Source organism: Physeter macrocephalus, chromosome 12, assembly GCF_002837175.3.
Source record: "Physeter macrocephalus isolate SW-GA chromosome 12, ASM283717v5, whole genome shotgun sequence".
NCBI classification, from domain to species: Eukaryota; Metazoa; Chordata; class Mammalia; order Artiodactyla; family Physeteridae; genus Physeter; species Physeter macrocephalus.
The window spans coordinates 58380619-58405457 of NC_041225.1; the positions used below are offsets into that span (position 1 = coordinate 58380619).

Consider the following 24839-nt stretch of genomic DNA (forward strand, 5'->3'; position numbering starts at 1 on the left):
AGAGGCCCGCATACCGCAAAAAAAAAAAAACAAACAAACAGACAAAAAACCTATGACATACAAAATTATTTTACACTCGTTTTTTGTGGGTTTTTGTTTGTTTTACTTCCCTGCATGGAGATCACTGTGACTGAAAGTTAATAAAGTCAGCAACTGCTCTTGAAAGAAATTTCAGGAATGCCACATTTTTGTGCAATCCAGGAATCTAACATGTTTAATAAAACATGGAAGCTATGACCCAGTAGTGGGTAGCAACAAACATTATTTAAAAATAAGTAGAATGTGATAAAACAGAACAGGCTAGAAAATATTACGTATATCATTGCATTAAATAATGGTTTAAGTACATGCATTACAGTGCATACACACATTATCATGTCTTAGTGTTAAAGTTCTTATTGTAAGTTTAGAAAAATGCTTGTAAAACACTGATCTAGAGTATGATTCAGACATGAAATATTTTTGTGCAGCTAAAAATACTATTTAAAAAAAGCATTGGACTTTTTTTTGCGGAGGAGAACACTACCTCATGGACTAAGAAAGAGAATGTGAAGATTAATGTATATTGAACAATATTACATCTGGCTGGGTTGTCCATTCTTTACATCACATACTACAAAAACAGGAATTGCAGGGACAGTAAGTAGAGCAAGTTCAACAGTGTGTAAGAGAAAGCAACAGACCAGAGAACATAGCCAGCAGTAGGGATTATCTTGAACACCAAAATCTGCACCTGGAGATAGGCGAGCTAGAAGGAATGTCTTAGTGAGAACAGAAGTTGGACTGAAGCAGGGAATTCAGAAAGTGTCAGGAGAGGATCTTGTTTTCATTGTTTGGACAAGTTCAAGCACAAAATTCAAGACTAATGACTAAGATCTGGACTTAAGGAGAAATTCTATGGGAAGAGGGCACTGAAGTAACAAAAAACAAAGGGAATCATGCACCATGTCAATGTGATTCCAAATGGGAACAGATGTTAGGGAAGCAAAAATTGCAAGGAGAATAGGAGGGACTTTTAAAGAGAATTCAAACCAAAACATGAAAACCAAGTGAATTAAACCAAGTATAAGGTTGGTGTCATTCAGCCGCTAGAAAGAATGGGTCCAGAGGAAGTCAGGAAATAAGTTATATCTGAAAGTAAACAGGGACAGCAGTACGCATTTATTCATTCCTTAATTCTATTCATATGTTCATGCATTCATTTGTTAATATGCTGATTAACTCACCAATTAAAAAATGTTTATGAAATCTCTAGTGTGTGCCAGGCACAAGTTCAGATTTGTAGCACCAAAACTTCCATTCCTTAGAGCAAGCATCAAATCAGTGTAGGTTTTAGGACAAATCCTAGCATTGCTGCATATAAGATTAAAAGCAGAAAAGAGTGAGATGTTCCTTGATGTAGGCATATGGACATCAAAGAAAGGATACAAACAATAGCTTGAGGTTGAGGTAGAAAACAAAAGGTGTAAAGAACAGATAAGTAACTAAAGTAAGGATAACACTTGGGGCTCATTTACGGTAGAACCGAATAGTCCTGTACACCTTAGCATGGCTCAGTTCAAACAATGATATCCATAAAGATAACTCTGACTCATTAAATAAATGTATTATAAGAATAACTAGCATTTCTTAACCATGCATAATGCATATATCCATTATCTTATTTAGTCCTTATTGTCAACTTAATGTTCCCAATTTATAACTTGGATCATCTCGCTTACAAAAAACAAAGAAACTGATGTTTGGAGATGTTAAGTAACTTACCCACGACTACCTTACTGAATAGGGGGAGTTGGTATTTGAACCTAAGTTTGTGTGACCAAAATTTGGTTGCTTAACTGCCTATCTTATTTTAACATGATCCATATTTAAGGCAGAAAAGTTACATACTTTAGAAATATTACACATGGTACCTACCCTCAAGGGGCTTATCGTCCATAAAGAGGTTTGAATATATAAAAGAGAAAGTAATTTTAGAGAGTAATTAAAATTCAAAATTAGTGGTGCCACAGGAACTGAAAGAGAGCAATCACTGTATGTTGCAAAAATTGGAAGAAAAATATGGAAAATTTTGGACTTGACCCAGGTTTTGAGGACATGTGTGTACGTATGAATGGAGAGGAAGGAGAGCATATTCATACTGAGGCAAATGTGGAGGTGATGTGGAAGTCAAGAGGCAAGAGCAAAGACTCACAGGTGATGATAAGCATCCTTGGAGGGAAGACCAGGAAGAAGCAGCGCATCTAGTGTGACTAGATGCTACCAGGGAAAAGTGAACCAGGAATTGGAAGAGGTAAAGAGGGCCATATCACAGACCCCAGGAAACTAGACCAAGAAGCTTAGCTATCAGTTTATAGATAATGGAAGACGAATGAAATCTTACAGAGAATGTTTTCATGCTCAACTATTTCTGAGCCTTCACAAGTCTCTCCAAACTCAAACAGATGTAATATTATTTTTCCTTGTTGTTATTAAGGGGTACTAAATTTTGCTTCTCAATGATTAAAAATAATCCCCTGTATATAATGACAGAGATGCAAATAAAATATACTTTCAGTTGTTCATAGAATCTGTTGACAAGAGGTCTGATGAGCAAAATAGAAATCATCCAGATCCAATGTCTTTCTCCCTTTTCTAATGCAATTTTCCAGAAAAGTGGATTTTGGAATCCTATGAAAATTTTAGACCCGCTGATCTCAATTCATAACAGCTGCTCAGTTTCCATGTGTTTCCTTAAATCCAGATCCAGCATTCTGATACAATTGATATGTTCTACTTTAACAGATATATGTTTTATGTAAATGTTGATACCTCAGATATCTGAAGTAGTCTGTCAGTCTCTGAGGTCAATAATTATTAGCTAAACTACTCAAAGATAATTTTAAGGGACTTTAATATCAGGTTACCATAATTCTGTTATGGTTTCGTTAAAAGAAAATTCAGTTTGGGAATATTCCCTCTCTGAGGACCATTTACTCGGGGACAGTTGCCTGAATTAAAAGAAGAAAAAAACCTAGTAACATTTACTTTATATTTTTACAATACAATAATATTTTGTAGCAAACATTGATATAAGTGTAGGGGAAATTTCATTTATATCTCTGACCAAAGAAACAGCATTATACATCTCTTAATCAAGAGCTCTGTATTGTTATCACTATTCTTAAGTCAAAAGCTAGTTAAAAGCAAACATTTTATTTAATATTATTCCAAAATTTCACAAGATTTATAACTACATAGAGGGATCATTCATTCATTCATTCATTCACTTCATAAAAATATATTTAGAAGGCACCTATTGTAAGCCTGACACTGTGCTAGACCCTTGGGATACAATTATGAACCAAAAAAAGAAAGACGTTTATCAAACACTAACAAATATATGTCACTTCAAAATTGTGCCAATTTAAATTTGACTTTTTTGAAAACAGTAGAAATTTGATAAATTCCTGGCTGGATACTAAACAAGAAAAATCAAGAAAAAAGATAAAACATAAATTAGCACTAACAAGAATGAAAGACATTAAAAATGTAAAATGAAATATAATGAACTTTATGCCAATATGTTCAACAATTTAGACGAAATGGACAAATTCTTGAAAAATAACTAACCAAGCTACCACACAATGAAATACAAGATATGAATAAACTTATATCAATTAAAGAAATTTTATTTGTGGAGGAATTGTCCCACAAACAACATTCTAGTCCCATATGGTTTTGCTGGTGAATTCTATCACATCTTAAGAAGGAAATAACATTAAACTTACTCACAGTCTTTCAGAAAATAGAGGAAAAGGAATACTTTGTAACTTGTTTTATTGAGGTCAAAGCTAACAAAATTAAGATTATAAACCGATATATTTTGTGAACATAGACACAAAAATTATTTTAAAACTATTATAAACTTGACTGCAGAAACTTATAAAAAGGATCATACATCATAAACCAGTGGTGTTTTTTTTTCCCAGAAATTCAAGGTTTAACAATCAGAAAACACTGTACTTCACCATATTAGCAGATTAAAGGAGAAAACCATGTAATCATCTCAATAGATTCAGAAAAAGCAGTTGACGAAATTTAACACCTATTCATAAGTAATATTCTGTGTAAATTGGGAAAATCAATTTGATAAAGGGCATCTATGAAAAACTATAGCTAATATCACATTTAATGTGAAATATTAAAACACCCTCCCATAGGGAACAAGGAAAAGATGTTTACTCTTACTCTATTCATAATTGTGCTGGAGGTCCTAGTCACTTAAAGAAGATAATAAAAAGAAATTAAAAACAGATTTTTTTAATGAAAAAATGTCTCGACTTGCAGGTAACATGAATGTCACCTAGACAATACGAAGGAATCTACCAAAGTACTGCTAGAATTGTGGCAAAGTGTGTTTACAAAAATAGTCACTGCAAAAGTTCTGGTACCATATCCTCTTACAGAATCTTGTTACTCCCCCCTCAGAGTCTTTGCCCCTTTCCTCGAAATTGAACAATTTTGCGACTGACTTGAAAAATAAAATGCAGAGGAAGTGATGTGTGACTACTGTGTGACTACCAAAATTGAGTCATAGTAAGTAGTGCATCTTCCATCTGGTGCATACTCTCTCTCTCCCTCCCATTCTTCTCCCCTCCCCCTTTCCTCCCTTCTTCTCTTCGGAGTTTTGCCCTTAGGACCTCACCATGATGTGAGGAAGTCAGGCAGCAATATGAAAAGGCCATGTCTAAATCAAAATACTATCAGGCATTTCTACAATATGATATCACCTCATACCAGTCAGAATGGCCATCATCAAAAAATCTACAAACAATACGGGGCTTCCCTGGTGGCGCAGTGGTTGAGAATCCGCCTGCCAATGCAGGGGACATGGGTTCGTGCCCCGGTCCGGGAAGATCCCACATGCCGCAGAGCGGCTGGGCCCGTGAGCCGTGGCCGCTGAGCCTGCGCGTCCAGAGCCTGTGCTCCGCAACAGGAGAGGCCACAACAGTGAGAGGCCCGCGTACCACAAAAAAAAAAACAAAAAACTACAAACAATAAATGCTGGAGAGGGTATGGAGAAAAGAGAACCCTCGTGTCCCTCAACAGAGGAATGGATAAAGCAGATGTGGTACATATATACAATGGAATATTAGTCATAAAAAGAACAAAATAATGCCATTTGCAGCAACATGGATGGACCTAGAGATTGTAATGCTGAGTGAAGTAAGTCAGACACAGAAAGACAAACCTATGACGTGGCTTAGAGTCACAGATGTAGAAAACAAACTTATGGTTACCGGGGGATGGGGGGGGATAAACTGGGAGATTGGAATTGACATATACACACTACTATATATAAAACAGATAACTAATAAGAACCTGCTGTATAGCACAGGGAACTCTACTCAATATGCTATAATGGCCTGTATGGGAAAAGAACCTGAAAAAAAAAGAGTGGGTATATGTATAACTGATTCACTTTGCTGTACACCTGAAACTAACACAACTTTGTAAATCAACTATACTCCAATAAAAATTTAAAAAAATACTATCAGGCATTTTTGTAGGGATTGATAGTCGGATTCTAGAATTTATATGGCAATACAAATGACATAGAATAACAAAATCTATCTTGGAAAAAAAAAGAACCAAGTTGGAGGACTTACACTAAATAGTAACAAGACCTACTATAAAACTATAGAAATCAAGACCAAAAATATATCCATGTGGTCACTTAATGTCTGACACAAGTGCCAAAGCAATCCAATGGGGGAGGAGAAAGACTTTTCAACAAGTGGCGTTGAACAACTGAAAATCCATATGAAAAAAAAAGGAGCCTCAACCCCTGCCTCACAACATATAAAATATTAATTTGAAGTGGTACAGAGACCTAAACATAAAAGCTAAAACTCAACAGCTTTTAGAAGAATACTTATAAAAGAATATATTCACTACTTAGAGGTAGGTTAATGTTTTTTAGGCATATCACAGAAAACAATAACCAAAAAAGAAAAAATATATGATTAATTAGACTTCATCAAAATTAAAACTTCTCCTCAAAAGCCAGAAATGAAAGCATATGTCCACAAGAAAGCACTGAATAAGAATGTTCAGAGCTGTTTTATTCATAATATTCCCAAATTGGAAACAGCCCAAGAGTCTTTCATCAGAAAATGGCTAAAGAGACTGCTATATATTCATACAATGATCATTAGTTGGCAATTAAAAGGAACAAACTATTAATACATATAACATGAATAAATCTCAAAATCAATTTGCTGAAGGAAAAAAAGGCTTATAGAAAAGAGTTTATACTATATGAGTCAATTTATATAAGAGTTCTAAAATAGGTAAATTAATCTATACCAGAAAGAAATGAGAGCAGTGTTTGCCTTGGGAGTGGTAGGGACAGGGATAGCCTGGGAAAAGGCATGGGGTGGGTACTGTTTGGGGTGATGATAATATATATCATGATAAGAATTTGAGTTTCATAAATGAATACACTTTTTAAGACTTATTGAATAGTATAACTGTTTATGTTTCATCCTGTGTATTACACTTAAAATATACAAATATATATTTGTTTTAATACAGATACACACTCAGACACATGCAAATATCAAACTCTAGTTATTGGTGTACATCCTGAAATTATTTAGGGATTGAGTGTCCTGACGTATGCAACTAATATCAAATTGCTTCAAAAAAAACATGGATTGATGAATAAATAGAGGAATGAATAGATGGATTGATAATGTGAAAAAGCTAATAGAGCAAAATATTAATTGTAGAATCTTGGTTTTGAGCATGTGTGTTCACTGTATAATTCTTTCCACTTTTATGTAGGTTTAAAATTTTTCATAATAAAATTTGGGGAGAGATTACAATTGTAGAAGGAAAGATATGATGAGCTATGAAGACTTTTATAATGAGAGTTGATAGAGTCAGGTAGTGAAGTTTTCCTTCCTTTTTTTTTTTTTTGAGTAGTCTGCTGAGGGCTATATAGAGAATAGTTTCTAGAAGTGGTTCTGCTTTAACAACATTCAAATATGCTTACATCCTAGGGCCTTTCTACTGTTTGTGAAGCATTATCTCTATGAACGTCCAGTCAGTTCTACTCACCTCCCAGGTATCAGTTTAGATGCTGTGCTTTCAGAGCAGCCCTCTACACCAGGTTAGGAATCCTGGAGTCCTGTTCCTCTCTCAGCATTCACCATCATTTGCTTTGTGTCCTTGTTCAGTGCCTTCCTACCTCAATAGCTATTAAGAGGTATAAGAGCCATAAGTATGTATGTCTTGTTCATCACTGTATTCCCAGTTCATACAGCAGGGCTTGGTACATAGCAGGCATTAAACAAATATATATTAAATGGATGAATTGTGGTGTGTTAAATATTAAAATCAAATACTGGAGCAAACAGAAAAGTGGACACTATTTACACCAAAGTTTTCATTTCATCTCAGGAAATTCCTGGGCTGCTTAGGATAAGATTACCCAACATAATTGGTATCCTGGTTCTATAAAATTATCAAAAGACTTTTATGAGAGATTTTTTTCCCAACAAAGAAAAGTTAGATGCTCAAATGGGTAATATCCAACTTAAAAAAAAATCCAGGACTTGTCATTGTTCTCAACTCACTTCTTATTCTTTTACTCTTTTCCCAGTTTCTTTTTTGACTTCTCTACATTATATCGAGGCACGATCACTTTTGGACACAAAGTTCAACATGATGTTAAAATAACTCTTTCTGGGGAAAGAAAAATGGCCCAAAGGGAATAAGCAAGTAAATAACAATCACAATGTAGTAGCTTTTAATCTTTTACTATCAGTGAAGAAAAGAAAACAAGCAAAACCAAAAAACCAACAACTCAGCACATAGGCACAGCACACAGGATAGAAAAAGAAACTGTTATTACTTTGCACCCTTTGTATCATCGTCATAGCATGGCGTTGAGAAAGACAACTGCAGGATGTCTACCTTGGGAAACTCAAGAAAAGAAAAGCCTTGCAAAGGGGTGAGACAGTTGTTGCAAAACCAAATAAATTATTTGCTGCAGTAATCACATAGAAAGATTGATGTTGGAAGCAGACATATGGCTCACAGGGGAAGAGTAATGAGATCAAGGCACATGCTGCCGAAGCAGGTGATTTACTAATTAGATTTCAGTGATGTGGTTCATACAATGCTTAGATGGAAATTATCTCAAAATATACAAAAGAAACAAAACAGAGAAGCAGGGGAAATGATTTAGAGCCATGGTCATAATGAAATCAGAATGATGGGGCTGAAGTAAGGTTTTTTATAAGACTTTTGTTGGCAAATAAAAGCAATTTGTCAAGTGCTATCAAAATCTTAATAGGATTGAGTAGAGCAATCCAAGAGCCAGAAATACAGACGATATGATTATCACTTCATCATATGTTGTTTTCATATATTGATACTTTCATAAAGGTGGATATAATTATTCATACATAATCTCTTTTATTCTCTATCACGATTATAACTGTATCCTAGAAAATAGGGTTGAGACAGTCTAAATGACTTTCTCAAGGATACAAACCTGCAACCAGGAGAAATGGGGGTCAAAGTTATGGTGTCCACTTACAAAGAAATGTCCTAATCCCCTACACTGTGCTTCACCTAGTTCCATAGCACTGAAAAGTCATACGCAACTTAGAACATGCTTTATAAGGAAATGAAATCAGCGCATTTAAGTGTTTTATAACATATGCTTACTTCTCCACATTACACGGAGCTTTGGGTGATGGTATTGACCATCAAAAAAGCACTTATTCTGGGCTAGTTACTTGGGATGAGACCTCGTATTGCACTTTGAACTTAAAAAATATTACACTTAAGGAGTCTTGCCTCCTCTTACCCATTTTTTTGATGTTCCCATGATGAAATGCTATATAACCACTATAGTTATTATCATTTTAAACTGGACCATTGATACTGGCTCTTACAACACTGAGATACAATGGGAATTGTTCGAGGTTTGAAGAAGGAAGTGGTGACACTGTCAAATTATTCCTGGATAACCCTTCAAATTTTTAAACGTCAAGGCATTTAGAAAGCATATGGACAAACATCATTTCTAGGGAATTGCTTTAGAATAACGTGGGTGGCTGAAATACATTTATAGCTGATTGAAATAATTCACTCAGTTTCTCTCTGTTGTGATATAAATAAAACACTACAATCAAGTGTTCTGAATTACACTGATTATTCCATGTGTTATAGTTTGTCAATGGATTTGAAATTTTACTTCTACCAAAGAGTAAACATTTATTATGCAAAGTAAAATTAATAAATTTTTTAGCAATAAAATTTTAAAAAGTACTTCCTTGGTTGAAGAATTAATTTATACAACATCAAGGATTAGTGAAAGAAAATCATTCCATTGGCAGTTTGCTTACATGTGTACTTTGATCAAAGGTTTTTGCTGGAAATCATTAATTTTAAGTGAGGTAGCAGCATGCCTAACTTAAAAACAATGGCAAACTAAAGACTAGCTTTACCTGCTGGCCTGCTAGCTCCTAACAGGGACAAACACTTGTAATAATAATAGTTTATTACTACTAGCTAATAATAGTGCCAACTATGTACCATGAGCTATCGCACTTTTCATGTGTTATTTCATTTGAAAAATAAAAGAGACATTATAGTGGCATCCAGGATGAGTTCAACGGGAAAAGGTCTCTGAAGGCAGAAGGCTGCGTAACAGAGTTCAGTCTTTAAGCCATCTGTCTGAGCAGCTAGGGGTGGAGAAAATGGAGAAAGGACTCCTTGAGAGTGGTCTCAAGTACAGCTGAGGGAAAGATCTCTGGCCCCTGCTGGGTAGGGAAATCATGAAGTTAAGTACTTCTTGTTACAAGGTGAACTTGAGACCCAGAAAATATGGCACACACTAAAAATCAGGTTGTTTAGAAATAACAAGTTCTCTTCTCAGATCAATATTGAGAAAAAGTTGTTGGTTGGGCTTCCCTGGTGGCACAGTGGTTGGGAGTCCGCCTGCCAATGCAGGGGACACGGGTTCGTGCACCAGTCCGGAAGGATCCCGCGTGCCGCGGAATGGCTGGGCCCGTGAGCCATGGCCGCTGAGCCTGTGCGTCCGGAGCCTGTGCTCCGCGGTGGGAGAGGCCACAGCGGTGAGAGGCCCGCGTACCGCAAAAAAAAAAAAAAAAAAAAAAAAAAAGTTGTTGGTTGATTTGAAAGAAGCTTTGTAAACAAATTTGAATTTTACAAGAACTGATGAACTGATATTACATCAAGGTGGAGCAATAGTTAATGAATGAAAGCAACCCAGAAAAAGTTACTTGGGCTTTAAATGTGTGATTGGGTTGATCTTTCTTCTCCTAGGGATAAGGAAAGTTTTTTGTACCCTTATTCTAATTTCAAAAGGAATTTACCTTCTCCGCAAATCCTATGATCCCAACACTTCAAAAATCACTATCCCTTTTGATTGATTTAAAATAAACACCTCTAGCCTCTGAGCTGCTGAAAAGGTCTTCCTTCTTGTTTGGATCCCATCTATGAGTGATATTTACCTTAGTTACCGTATTCATCTAATTTCTTAAAGACTTATAGACACTGTACTAGATGCTAGGAAAACAAGTTTACTTGTCAAATCAGCTTCTAAATAAGGTTCTTCCAGGTCTTTTCCTATTTTCTGTGATATTAGATATTGGTCCACATCAGTAAGAGCTATCCTAAATGGAAAAGATAAATAGAACAGACCTTGTGGCAGTAAATCCTTTCACAAAGCTCCAAACATGCAGACATTTAGGAAGCTAAATGCCTTTTTTATGAGACTGCTTCAAATCAAGGTCAAACCAGTTGTCCTTGAGCTAAGGGGAAGCAGTTGCCCAAACTGACTGACTTTGAGAAAATATGTTTCCATTAGTGTATGTATTTCTTGTCAACCATTTATAGAGAAGATACTACGTTCAAGGCATCGGGAACTGCTGAGATTAGAGGTGAAAACATAGAATATGGACCCCTCTCTCAAGAGGACACAGCATACGCTTCTAAATGATTGTGATACAGAGTAGAAAGTGGCAAGTGTTTCGAGAGATGAAAATATGCAGGATTAACCTGGGTGTATACACACAAAAATTTCAATGTATGTATTTCTATTCGAGTATTCTTCCTCTTTTGTTTGTAACTATGTTAAGTCAGCATTCCTCTGTAAACTACTGTTCTCATTTCAGTAATGGGTTGTAATTCCATCTGACATCTCGAAGGTGAGGTAGAGACAGTAGAATATAAATGTATATGCTGAGTTGGCACAGATGGAATAGGAAGAGGGGATTTGGCATGGTCTGAAATGCAAGCAGCTGCTGATGGGAGACAGGGAAAGAGACAGTTTGGTTCAGCAAACTGAGCAGCTCTTAGAACTGAGGTCTGACTGAGTGGTCTTACACACTATAGAAGCATCTGCCATTCAAAACCTCCAAGTTTTAGAGTTCTCATTAAATCAGGGCAGGATGGTTTTGACTATAAGATATTCAGGTTCCTACTCAGTTCTAGGCTCTCAAATTCCACTAGACAAGTGGACTCCATGCACCGTGAGGCTGAGTCACCACTGTGCACCACTGGCACAGGGCTTGGGCTCAGCAGATGCTCAGAAAACACTGATTCAGTGCATGAATAAGTAATGACTTGGGGGTGGAATTCTAATAATGTCCACCACCTTCTCTCCTTTCTCCTCACCTCCTCCTCTAGGGTGTCCTACCACCCTGATTTACCCACGACTTTCCCAGTTTTAGCCGTGAAGCCCCACTTCCTGTGAAACCTTCAGTCTTAGGCAAACCAGGATGGTTGGTCAAACTTCCTCTGCTCACTTTACCTGTTTATGCTTCAGATATGTCCATGGCATCTGTGGACCTTACTTAAATCCATTGGAGATATTTAGGACTAAAGACAGTGTTTTAAAGGGTACCTAAAAGTTTGTGAATTTGTTCCTTTGGCTTGTTTATTTCTCCCTGGAATAAGTGAGACAATGTTAAAACAGACATAGATTTTTAACGTCTTTCTCTATTCATATGTGAGTGGACGATCTGCAAATAAAAAAGCTCTTCTATTTGCCAAAAGCCATCATCCGCCTGAGTACATTATGATGTGATAAAAACACAGAACGTAAGGCTTCAAGTAATTCTTGGAATATCTCGCTTGGATTCCAAGCCAAACAGGTGTCATACACAAAGTCCAAACTGACAGTGAACTGAGACAATCTGGTCACTGCCAGACCAAAGATACTAGGACAGCAGAGAAAACCAAGCTGGCAATGGAAGACCAAAGACACAAGAGAAATCCAAATATGCACAGAAATCCAAGGCACCATTCTTTAAAAAAAAAAAATTCCCGCCTGCATCCTGACCTTTAGCTGAACTAGGAATGATTAGAGCAGCGCCATTCCCCAGTGACCACAAAAGAAATGTCATGCCAGTGCCACCCTCCCAGCTCTGAAAGATGCAAGATGGCATTGCCATCAACTCCCAGACTTTACTCAGAGCTACAGGCATTCCAGTGGAACATGAAGTGGTACTTTAGCTGAAAGACCAGATTTTAAATAAATCCAGATTTCATGCCTTCCTATGGTATCAAGAATGCCCAGTTATTTACTTGAACATGGAATGTGTGTACAGGGAAAGGAAATAACATTGCACTTTTAAGTACGCTATTATAAGTGAAAAATGAATGTCAAATAAAACTGTATTTAAATTTTTTTTAAAAATCAGGGATCTTCACTCTATTTCACTCTGCTACAGGCAGAGGAATTTTACCACTTGGTATTGATGTCTAGCTGAATTAGAAAGAAGCATTTCTCCTTATAGCACTAGTGGGATATTTCATTTACCTGTGTTCAACTAGAGAAATTCTGTGATTATTGTAATCCCAGTTTTAAAAGATAAGCATTTTCAGTATAATGTGGTAACTATACTTTTAGCAAAGCAAGTCCAATGAAAGAAATATACAACTACAGTATTTCAGTGCTGGTGGGAAAACTACTTGTTGGATTTAATAAGAGACAGTATGTCTCTCTGCATATGTATGTACTTTAAAGGATCTTCTACCCTAATTTTTCATGAGATGCATATCCACCATAATTTGCTTTTCTGTCTTATTGAGGGATTTACTCACTTATTCATTCAAAAATATACGTTGGGTGCCAGGCACTTAGACACTGGGGATAGAGCAAGAAACCAGACAAAGTTCCTATTACAATGGAATTTACATACTGGAGTCAGGAGAAAGACAATAAGCAAATAAGTAAAATAAGTGGCCAGTCAGAAAGCTATAAATACTCTGGAAAAAAATATAACAGGTGAGTATGGATAGGAAAGCAATTGTGAGTTCCCTAGGGCTGGATTTGAGCCACACTTGAGAAGAGGCCTTTCATCTTTCAGAAGCTCCCATACTTCTTCTACTCCTTTATGTGTTACATGAGAGTTTAAGTGACTAGGTTTCGGTTTTTACTTCGATATTGAACAAAGCAAGAGATACTACTGGAAGGATTTTAATCAAAGAGAAACAAGGTTAATTATCAAAGTGGTAGATATTCTTTCAAAATCCCAGCCAGGTAGTTCCTTATCCAGCCACAGTGTATCAGAAAGGGCATGGAATTTGGGATCAAGCTAAACTGGTCTTGAATTTTGATTCAGCCACATCAGCTCTATGTGACCTTAGGAGCATTATTTTAATCACCCTGAGCTTTACTTTCTATTTTGTGCTATGGATATAATAGTTGATTCCATGTTTAAAGAGGCTATTATTGTGAATATTAAACATGATAATTAATGACAAGCATCTGGCACGCAGTGGATGCTCTTTATGCTACAGTCGTTGTGATACATCAATCTCCCCTTCCATCTTCTGAAATGGACTAACCAAAACTGAGATAGGAAAAGGAATCATTATCAAGGTTAATAACTAGCTCAATTAACTGCAACAGAACTGAAGGTCTCAGAAAAATGGGGTGCCTCCACATATCTCTGGATATAGGACAAATTCAGAGGTGACTGTCTAAAACTATGTCTGTGGAGGAGCTTCAAGATGGCGGAAGAGTAAGACATGGAGATCACCTTCCTCCCCACAAATACATCAAAAATACATCTACGTGTGGAACAACCCCTACAGAACACCTACTGAACACTGGCAGAAGACCTCGGACATCCCAAAAGGCAAGAAACTCATGTACCTGGGTAGGGCAAAAGAAAAAAGAAAAAACAGAGACAAAATAATAGGGACAGGTCCTGCACCAGTGGGAGGGAGCTGTGAAGGAGGAAAGGTTTCCACACACTAGAAGCCCCTTCGTGGGCAGAGACTGCGGGTGGTGGAGGGGTAAGCTTCGGAGCCACGGAGGAGAGCGCAGTAACAGGGTGCGGAGGGCAAAGCGGAGAGATTCCCGCTGAGGATCGGTGCCGACCAGCACTCCCCAGCCCGAGAGGCTTGTCTGCTCACCCGCCAGGACAGGCGGGGGCTGGGAGCTGAGGCTCGGGCTTCGGTCAGATCGCAGGGAGAGGACTGGTGGCGTGAACACAGCCTGAAGGGGTTAGTGCGCCACGGCTGGCTGGGAGGGAGTCCGGGAAGAAGTCTGGAGATGCCGAAGAGGCAAGAGACTTTTTCTTGCCTCTTTGCTTCCTGGTGCATGAAGAGAGGCGATTAAGCGCGCCGCTTAAAGGAGCTCTAGAGACAGGCGCGAGTCGTGGCTATCAGCGTGGACCCCAGAGACGGGCATGAGACGCTAAGGCTGCTGCTGCCACCACCAAGAAGCCTGTGTGCAAGCACAGGTCACTCTCCACACCTCCCCTCCCAGGAGCCTGTGCAGACCACCACTGCCAGGGTCCCATGTCCAGGGACAACTTCCCCGGGAGAACACACAGCATGCCTCAGGCTGGTGCAATGTCACGCTGGCCTCTGCCTCCTCAGGCTCGCCCCACGTTCTGTGCCCCTCCATCCCCCTGGCCTGAGTGAGCCAGAGCTCCCTAATCAGCTGCTCCTTTGGAAAAGATGCCCTCAGAAGACCTATCTGCAGAGGCAGGGCCAAATCCAAATACTAGGAGCTGTGCGAACAAAGAAGAGAAAGGGAAATTTCTCCATGCAGCCTCAGGAGGAGCGGATTAAATCTCCACAGTCAACATGATGTACCCTGCATCTGTGGAATACCTGAATAGACAACGAATCATCCCAAATTGAGGAGGTGGACTTTGGGAGCAACGATATATTTTTTTTCCCCTTTTTCTCTTTTTGTGTGTATGCGTATGCTTCTGTGTGTGATTTTGTCTGTATAGCTTTGCTTTTACCATTTCTCCTAGGGTTCTGTCAGATTTTTTTTTATGCTTCTCTGTGTGATTTTGTCTATATAGCTTTGCTTTTACCATTTGTCCTAGGGTTCTGTCTGTCCAGTTTTTTTTTTTTTTTTGGTATAGTTTTCAGTGCTTGTTATCATTGGTGGATTTGTTTTTTGGTTTGGTTGTTTTCTTCTTTCTTTCTTTCTTTCTTTTTAATTACTAAAAAGCTTTTTTTAATAATTATTTTTTGGTTTTTATTTTAATAACTTTTAAATTTTAACTTATTTTATTTTACCTTTTTCCTTCTTTAAATCTTTTTTTCTCACTTTTATTCTGAACCATGTGGATGACAGGCTCTTTGTGATCCAGCCAGGTGTCAGGGCTGTGCCTCTGAGGTGGGAGAGCCAAGTGCATGACAATAAATGAAATTAAAAATTCTCTAGAAGGAATCAATAGCAGAATAACTAACACAGAAGAACGGATACGTGACCTGGAAGATAAAACAGTGGAAATAACTACCACAAAGCAGAAAAAAGTAAAAGGGATGAAAAAAATTGAGGACAGTCTCAGAGACCTCTGGGACAATATTAAAGGCACCAACATTCAAATTATAGGGGTCCCAGAAGAAGAAGAGAAAAAGAAAGGGACTGAGAAAATATTTGAAGAGATTATAGTTGAAAACTTCCCTAATTGCTGGACACCTTATGGCAAAAAACTAGCAAGTCAGGAACACAACCACACCCATTAGCAGAGAGGCTGCCTAAAATCATAATAAGGTCACAGACACCCCAAAACACACCACCAGATATGGACCTGCCCACCAGAAAGACAAAATACAGCCTCATACACCAGAACACAGGCACTAGTCCCCTCCATCAAGAAGCCTACACAACCCATTGAACCAACCTTAGCCACTGGGGGCAGACACCAAAAACAACGGGAACTACGAACCTGCAGCCTGTGAAAAGGAGAACCCAAACACAGTAAGTTCAGACACCAAAAACAATGGGAACTACGAACCTGCAGCCTGTGAAAAGGAGAACCCAAACACAGTAAGTTAAGAAAATAAGAAGACAAAGAAACACACAGCAGATGAAGGAGCAAGGTAAAAACCCACCAGACCTAACAAATGAAGAGGAAATAGGCAGTCTACCTGAAAAAGAATTCAGAATAATGATAGTAAAGATGATCCAAAATCTTGGAAATAGAATGGAGAAAATACAAGAATCGTTTAACAAGGACCTAGAAGAACTAAAAAGCAAACAAACAACCATGAACAACACAATAAATGAAATTAAAAATTCTCTAGAAGGAATCAATAGCAGAATAACTAACACAGAAGAAACATGCCAACACACATATTAATCAAACTATCAAAAATTAAATAAAAAGAATAAATATTAAAAGCAGCAAGGGAAAAACAACAAATAACATACAAGGGAATCCCCATAAACTTAACAGCTGATCTTTCAGCAGAAACTCTGCAAGCCAGAAGGGAGGGGCAGGAAAATTTAAAGTGATGAAAGGGAAAAACCTACAACCAAGATGACTCTACCCAGCAAGGATCTCATGCAGATTTGACAGACAAATTAAAATCCTTACACACAAGCAAAAGCTAAGAGAATTCAGCACAACTAAACCAGCTTTACAACAAATGCTAAAGGACCTTCTCTAGGCAGGAAACACAGAGAAGGAAAAGACCTACAATAACAAACCCAAAACAATTAAGAAAATGGTAATAGGAACATACATATCAATAATTACCTTAAGTGTAAATGGATTAAACGCTCCAACCAAAAGACAGACTGGCTGAATGGATCCAAAAACAAGACCCGTATATATGCTGTCTACAAAAGACCCACTTCAGACCTCTGGACACATATAGACTGAAAGTGAGGGGATAGAAAAAGATACTCCATGCAAATGGAAATCAAAAGAAAGGTGGAGTAGCAATTCTCATATCAGACAAAATAGACTTTAAAACAAAGACTATTACAAGAGACAAAGAAGGACACTACATAATGATCAAGGGATCAATCCAAGAAGAAGATATAACAATTGTAAATATTTATGCACCCAACATAGGAGCACCTCAATACATAAGGCAAATACTAGGAAGGACATTACATAATGACCAAGGGATCAATCCAAGAAGACATAACAATTGTAAATATTTATGCACCCAACATAGGAGCACCTCAATACATAAGGCAAATACTAACAGCCATAAAAGGGGAAATCAACAGTAACACAATCATAGTAGGGGACTTTAACACCCCACTTTCGCCAATAGACAGATCATCCAAAATGAAAATAAATAAGGAAACACAAGCTTTAAATGATACATTAAACAAGATGGACTTAATTGACATTTATAGGAAATTCCATCCAAAAACAAGAGAATACACTTTCTTCTCAAGTGCACACAGAACATTCTCCATGATAGATCATATCTTGGGTCACAAGTCAAGCCTTGGTAAATTAGGAAAATTGAAATCGTATCAAGTATGTTTTCTGACCACAACACTATGAGACTACATATCAATTACAGGAAAAAAGTCTGTAAAAAATACAATCACATGGAGGCTAAACAATACACTACTTAATAACCAAGAAATCACTGAAGAAATCAAAGAGGAAATTAAAAAATAACTAGAAAACACTGACAATGAAAACACAATGACCCAAAACCTATGGGATGCAGCAAAAGCAGTTCTAAGAGGGAAGTTTATAGCAATAAAATCATACCTTAAGAAACAAGACACATCTTAAATAAACAACCTAACCTTACACTAAAGGAATTAGAGAAAGAAGAACAAAAAACCCCCAAAGTTAGCAGAAGGAAAGAAGTCATGAAGAACAAATCAGAAATAAATGAAAAAGAAATGAAGGAAACGATAGCAAAGATCAATAAAACTAAAAGCTGGTTCTTTGAGAAGATAAACAAAATTGATAAACCATTAGCCAGACTCATCAAGAAAAAAAGGGGGAAGATTCAAATCAATAGAATTAGAAATTAAAAAGGGGAAGTTACAACTGACACTGCAGAAATACAAAGGTTCATGAGAGATTACTATAAGCAACTATATGCCAATAAAATGGACAACCTGGAAGAAATGGACAAATTCTTAGAAATGCACAACCTTCCGAGACTGAACCAGGAATAAACAAAATATGAACAGACCAATCACAAGCACTGAAATTGAAACTGTGATTAAATTCTTCCAACAGACAAAAGCCCAGGCCCAGATGGACTCACAGGTGAATTCTATCAAACATTTAGAGAAGAGCTAACACCTATCCTTCACAAACTCTTCCAAAATATAGCAGAGGGAGGAACACTCCGAAACTCATTCTACTAGGCCACCATCACTCTGATACCAAAACCAGACAAAGATGTCACAAAGAAAAACTACAGGCCAATATCACTAATGAACATAGATGCAAAAATCCTCAACAAAATACTGGCAAACAGAATCCAACAGCACAAAAGGATCATACACTGTGATCAACTGGGGTTTATCCCAGCGATACAAGGATTCTTCAATATATGCAAATCAATCAATGTGATATGCCATATTAACAAATTGAAGGAGAAAAACCATATGATCATCTCAATAGATGCAGAGAAAGCTTTCAACAAAATTCAACACCCATTTATAATAAAAACCTTCCAGAAAGTAGGCATAGAGGGAACCTTCCTCAACATATTAAAGCCATATATGACAAACCCACAGCCAACATTGTCCTCAATGATGAAAAACTGAAATCATTTCCACTAAGATCAGGAAAAAGACAAGGTTGCCCACTCTCACCACTGTTATTCAACATAGTGTTGGAAGTTTTAGCCACAGCAATCAGAGAAGAAAAAGCAATAAAAGTGATCCAAATCAGAAAAGAAGTAGTAAAGTGGTCACTGTTTGCAGATGACATGATACTATACATAGAGAATCCTAAAGATGCTACCGGAAAACTACTAGAGCTAATCAATGAATTTGGTAAAGTAGCAGGATACAAAATTATTGCAAAGAAATCTCTGGCATTCCTATACACTAATAATGAAAAATCTAAAAGTGAAATTAAGAAAACACTCACATTTACCATTGCAACAAAAAGAATAAAATACCTTAGAATAAACCTACCTAAGGAGACAAAAGACCTGTATTCAGAAAATTATAAGTTACTGATGAAAGAAATTAAAAGATGGTACAAATATATGGAGAGATATACCATGTTCTTGGATTGGAAGAATCAACATTGTGAAAATGACTATACTACCCAAAGCAATCTACAGATTCAATGCAATCCCTATCAAACTACCACTGGCATTTTTCACAGAACTAGAACAAAATATTTCACAATTTGTATGGAAACACAAAAGACCCCGAATAGCCAAGGCAATCTTGAGAATGAAAAATGGAGCTGGAGGAATCTGGCTCCCGGACTTCAGACTATACTACAAAGCTACAGTAATCAAGACAGTATGGTACTGGCACAAAAACAGAAATATAGATCAATGGAACAGGATAGAAAGCCCAGAGATAAACCCACACACATATGGTCACCTTATCTTTGATAAAGGAGGCAAGAATATACAATGGAGAAAAGACAGTCTCTTCAATAAGTGGTGCTGGGTAAACTAGACAGCTACATGTAAAACACGGAAATCAGAACACTCCCTAACATCATACACAAAAATAAACTCAAAATGGATTAAAGACCTAAATGTAAGGCCAGACACTATAAAACTCTTAGAGGAAAACATAGGCAGAACACTCTATGGCATAAATCACAGCAAGATCCTTTTTGACCCACCTCCTAGAGAACTGGAAATAAAAACAAAAATAAACAAATGGGACCTAATGAAACTTCAAAGCTTTTGCACAGCAAAGGATCCCATAAACCAGACCAAAAGACAACCCTCAGAACGAGAGAAAATATTTGCAAATGAAGCAACTGACAAAGGATTCATATCCAAAATTTAGAAGCCACACATGCAGCTCAATACCAAAAAAACAAACAACCCAATCCAAAAATGGGCAGAAGACCTAAATAGACATTTCTCCAAAGAAGATATACAGATTGCCAACAAACACATGAAAGAATGCTCAACATCATTAATCATTAGAGACCTGCAAATCAAAACTACAATGCCATATCATCTCACACTGATCAGAATGGCCATCATCAAAAAATATACAAACAATAAATGCTGGAGAGGGTGTGGAGAAAAGGGAACCCTCTTGCACTGTTGGTGGGAATGTAAATTGATACAGCCACTATGGAGAACAGTATGGAGGTTCCTTTGGAATATTACTCAGCCATAAAAAGAAACGAAATTGAGTTATCTGTAGTGAGGTGGATGGACCTAGAGTCTGTCATACAGAGTGAAGTAAGTCAGAAAGAGAAAGACAAATACCGTATGCTAACACATATATATGGAATCTGAAAACAAAAAAAAGTCATGAAGAATCTAAGGGCAAGATGGGAATAAAGACGCAGACCGACTAGTGAACGGACTTGAGGACATGGGGAGGGGGAAGGGTAAGCTGAGGCAAAGTGAGAGAGTGGTAGTATATATATGTCCATATATACTACCAAATGTAAAATAGATAGCTAGTGGGAAGCAGTCACATAGCACAGGGAGATTAGCTCAGTGCTTTGTGACCAGGTAGAAGGGTGGGATAGTGGGAGGGAGGGAGATGCAAGAGGGAAGAGATATGGGGATATATGTATAACTGATTCACTTTGTTATAAAGCAGAAACTAACACACCATTGTAAAGCAATTTCACTCCAATAAAAACGTTAAAAATAAATAAATAAAACTATGCCTTCTATGCATTCTTGAAGAGCAAACACAAGTAAGTTATGGTACTATTGGGGCTAATTCCTCCATAACTTACCTCATACTTTGTAGTCTGCAGTGCTGAGAAACTCCAAACTGAGAAGTACATGGGTATTCACAACCCAGATGTGCTATGGGCTCTAAGAGGATGTCTTCCAACCTGAAAGATGTGAAGAGATATTTCCATTAAGTGTTGTTTTTTTTTTTCTGGCCACGCTATGTGGCATGCAGGATCTTAATTCCCCAACCAGGGATTGAACCCGTGCCCCCTGCAGTGGAAGCTAGGAGTCAACCACTGGACCGACAGGAAAGTTTCTCCATTAAGTCTTTATTTCTAAAGTAGAAACATACAAGAAACAGGAAAATTGAGTTTCAGTGACTATAAAAAGGAGAATTTTGATGATTTTCTTTTAATGAAAAACTAGTATGTTTCTCATTTTTTATCCTTTTAGGAAACTTTGTTTTTTAAATTAGTTCATTAAATGCACTCAAGTATTCAAACATTGTAGTGACTCCAGGCCAAAGCTGTGATGAAAAGAATCATGGCTTCAGGGCTTCCCTGGTGGCGCAGTGGTTGAGAGGCCCCCTGCTGATGCAGGGGACACGGGTTCGTGCCCCGATCCAGGAGGGTCCCACATGCCGCGGAGCGGCTGGGCCCGTGAGCCATGGCCGCTGAGCCTGCACATCCGGAGCCTGTGCTCCGCAACTGGAGAGGCCACAAGAGTGAGAGGCCCGCGTACCGCAAAAAACAAAAACAAACAAACAAAAGAATCATGGCTTCAGTTAAATTACTGAACTAAGGAGCATGAAGCCAAGTGCTCACAAGGGTCCTGCCTGCCTTCTCCTTGCATGGGGGAAGGGCAAGAAGTGGTAGTATATTTGCAAAAGAGAAAATGAAAACGCTTTTGGAAATAGAGAAAACATGCAAGCCCTAATTAGAAAAGGACTGCATGTTGACAGGTAGGATGACTGAGGGTCCAGGTTTGCCCAGGACTGAAAGATTTCCTGAGATGTAGGACGTTCTGTGCTAAAATCAGTCTCAGGCAAACTGAGGTGACTTGTCACACTATGACGGATTTCAGTGATCATGTTTGGAGGGTGGGGATGTGACAGTGTGGGAGCAGCGGGGCTGGTAGATACTGAAAAAAATACAGGCCTTGGTTTGAGTATCATTGGGTGGGAATTTACTTTTTCATGGTTTTCTTGAGTATAGCATTTTGGGTTTTTTATTGAGATATAATTAACATACCATAAAACTCACTATTTAAAGCACACAATTGAGTGGGTTTTAGTAACTCATAGATTATGCAACCATCACCACTAATTCTGGAACTTTTTCATCACCCCCCCCAAATAAACTCTGTGTCCATTATCAGTCACCTCCCATTCCCCACTCCCTCATCCCCTAGCATTTTAAAAGAAGGTGATTAGAATTTTCTCATTTAGGAGGAAAGGGTGAGTAGTAAAACATATACAGAACCCAGAATATATTGGGGCTTAAGTTACCCTTTAGTGTATCTGATACAGCCACAGAGTAAAAAGGGAAAAATCAACCCAAATCCTTTTAGGAGCAATTTCTTCACCCTCAGATTCCCAAAACCCACTGCTGGTTAGGAAGTAACCTGAAGGGAACACTGATGTTATGAAAAGCTTGAGAAAAGTAAACTTGTGGTTATGTAATCAATTTTATTAGCTCTCCTTTAGAAGATCTCAATATTTTCCAGGAGTTTACCATCATTATCTCATTTCATTTCCTTTGAAATAACTTGAAATTAGAAAGCAGATGATTAGGTTGGGCACAGCCTTATTTTATGTGGCCTCTTTTATAATTAATTAATTAAGAAGTATGCATTTTATTCACCTTTTTCATCAGAAGTGATTGCTCATCATTTAAAAAAAAATAAATAGGAATATTTTACTCTAAAGAAAAGTTATTAGGAAATTTTTTTATTAGTTGTCTTTTCCCCCACATCAATGTCTGATACCTATTTGTTCATGGCTTGGAAAAGCAGAAGTTTAAATTTGAATCTGCCTTAACCAAATTTTGCTAATTACCAAACTCTTGCCACTGGCCATGTTTGCTTGCTGTTCCACAGTGATAGATGGAAAGTTCCTAACCATCTGGACTCTGGTAGTCATACAGAAACATAAACAGTAGAAATGTATCAAGGAACATATTGGACAGTTTAACTGCTTATCATCAACTGTTGGCTTCAAAAAAAGATGCTATGGTCCAGACCTTAACTTGGGAGTTTGTTACCTTGATCACAAGATGGTACCATCAACCACCACTGGCAGAAACTTCAGTTGTTAATTACAGCCAGTAGGAATAAATTTTCACTGAGCCATTCCTGTGCTAGATCCTGCTTGTAACTCATAACACATATGTGAACGATATCTGACCCGTGTTGGTTGGAAGAGCTAAGGCATTTAGACTATACGTGTCTAAAGGTTCTAAAGAAATGAGCTAACCAGGTACAGACTAAACTGGCAAGAAACAAAAGGTGTGCCTTGGTTTGGGAGAGGAGTTTTCATCCAGGGATTCACAAACCTCTCAATGATTTTGGTCTACTGACAGGCTATAGAAGATCTGTGAACATCCTAAAGTAGTATATAAAACATTGTACTTTTTTTAAAGAAAGAAGCCATAGACTCTTATCAGATTCTCAAAATGGTCCACTACCCAAAATAGATTAAAAAGTGATTACTCTTGAAGAGTATAATTAACATAGTTGATTCTATTTTCTACTATATGATCTGCCTCCATAAATAAGGCTTTATATTTCGCCTGTTCAGAATTATGTCCCAAGTCTGATTCAGTGACAGGTAAATTTCTGTGTTTATATATTTATATATGAGTGTGTACTTCCCTTTTATTGTACACACACTGTATCAGCCAGAATTTGGTCAGAGAAGCAGACAACCTGTGAGTGATTTGGAATAAGGGATTTATTATGGGGATTCGATTTTTATGCAATTGTGGAAACAGGGGGGGAAGTCTAAGTAAAGCTATTGCTTTTGTGTCTGGTGTTGAGCCTGAAGTTGCCAAGCTGGCAGATGTGAAGAAAAGCATAACAGAGCTATAATCAACTAGAATCCACATCTATCTCAAGTTGCCTTCACCCTTGATAACGCAGGTTACTTGCAGGTGAAGCTGGGATCCCTCACCACATAACTGTCCAAAAATTACATAGAAGTTGAAGAAGGAAATTAATCAGGAGATCCAGCACTTTGGACAACGCACAGGAGAAGATGTTGTGGGAGCTGCAGGACTTGGAAGCACCGATGTGGCTCCAAACCAAAAAAGTAAGCCAATGGATCAGCAACAATCGTACAACCTATGGCAGCTCCTGGCACCCTACACTGATGTTTAGAATGTAGGACTAACTGCTGTTTCACGTCTACCCTCCAAACACATGAATTGTGTGTGTGTGTGTGTGTGTGTGTGTGTACAATTCTAATCCAATGAGAAGGAAAGTCTAGAAAAGTTCATTCCAACTTGGTTTTGTTGACCCAACCCAATGCCAACAGATACACAGTACTTGACTGAATACAAACATGGGGGAAAATGCTTTTAATTGTCAATGCCATAAAATGAAGGTGAGAGTCTATTCCTAATCTATTCTCTTCAGTTATTGTAACCCATGAGTTGCTCACATTGGTGGATGTATTTATTTGAACTTTTAAAAACTGTAACCAATGTTCCATG

General features: G+C 37.7%; 1 long non-coding RNA gene across 2 annotated transcripts in view; it reads right to left on the reverse strand.

The window, feature by feature from the left end:
• The window catches only part of LOC102975512 (uncharacterized), a 490990-nt gene that overhangs the window by 106986 nt on the left and 359165 nt on the right, over positions 1-24839 (reverse strand). For both annotated transcript variants that reach the window (XR_008618890.1, XR_002891078.2), the window contains exon 3: positions 21189-21290. This is a non-coding gene — a long non-coding RNA (uncharacterized lncRNA). The remainder of the gene's footprint in view (positions 1-21188; positions 21291-24839) is intronic.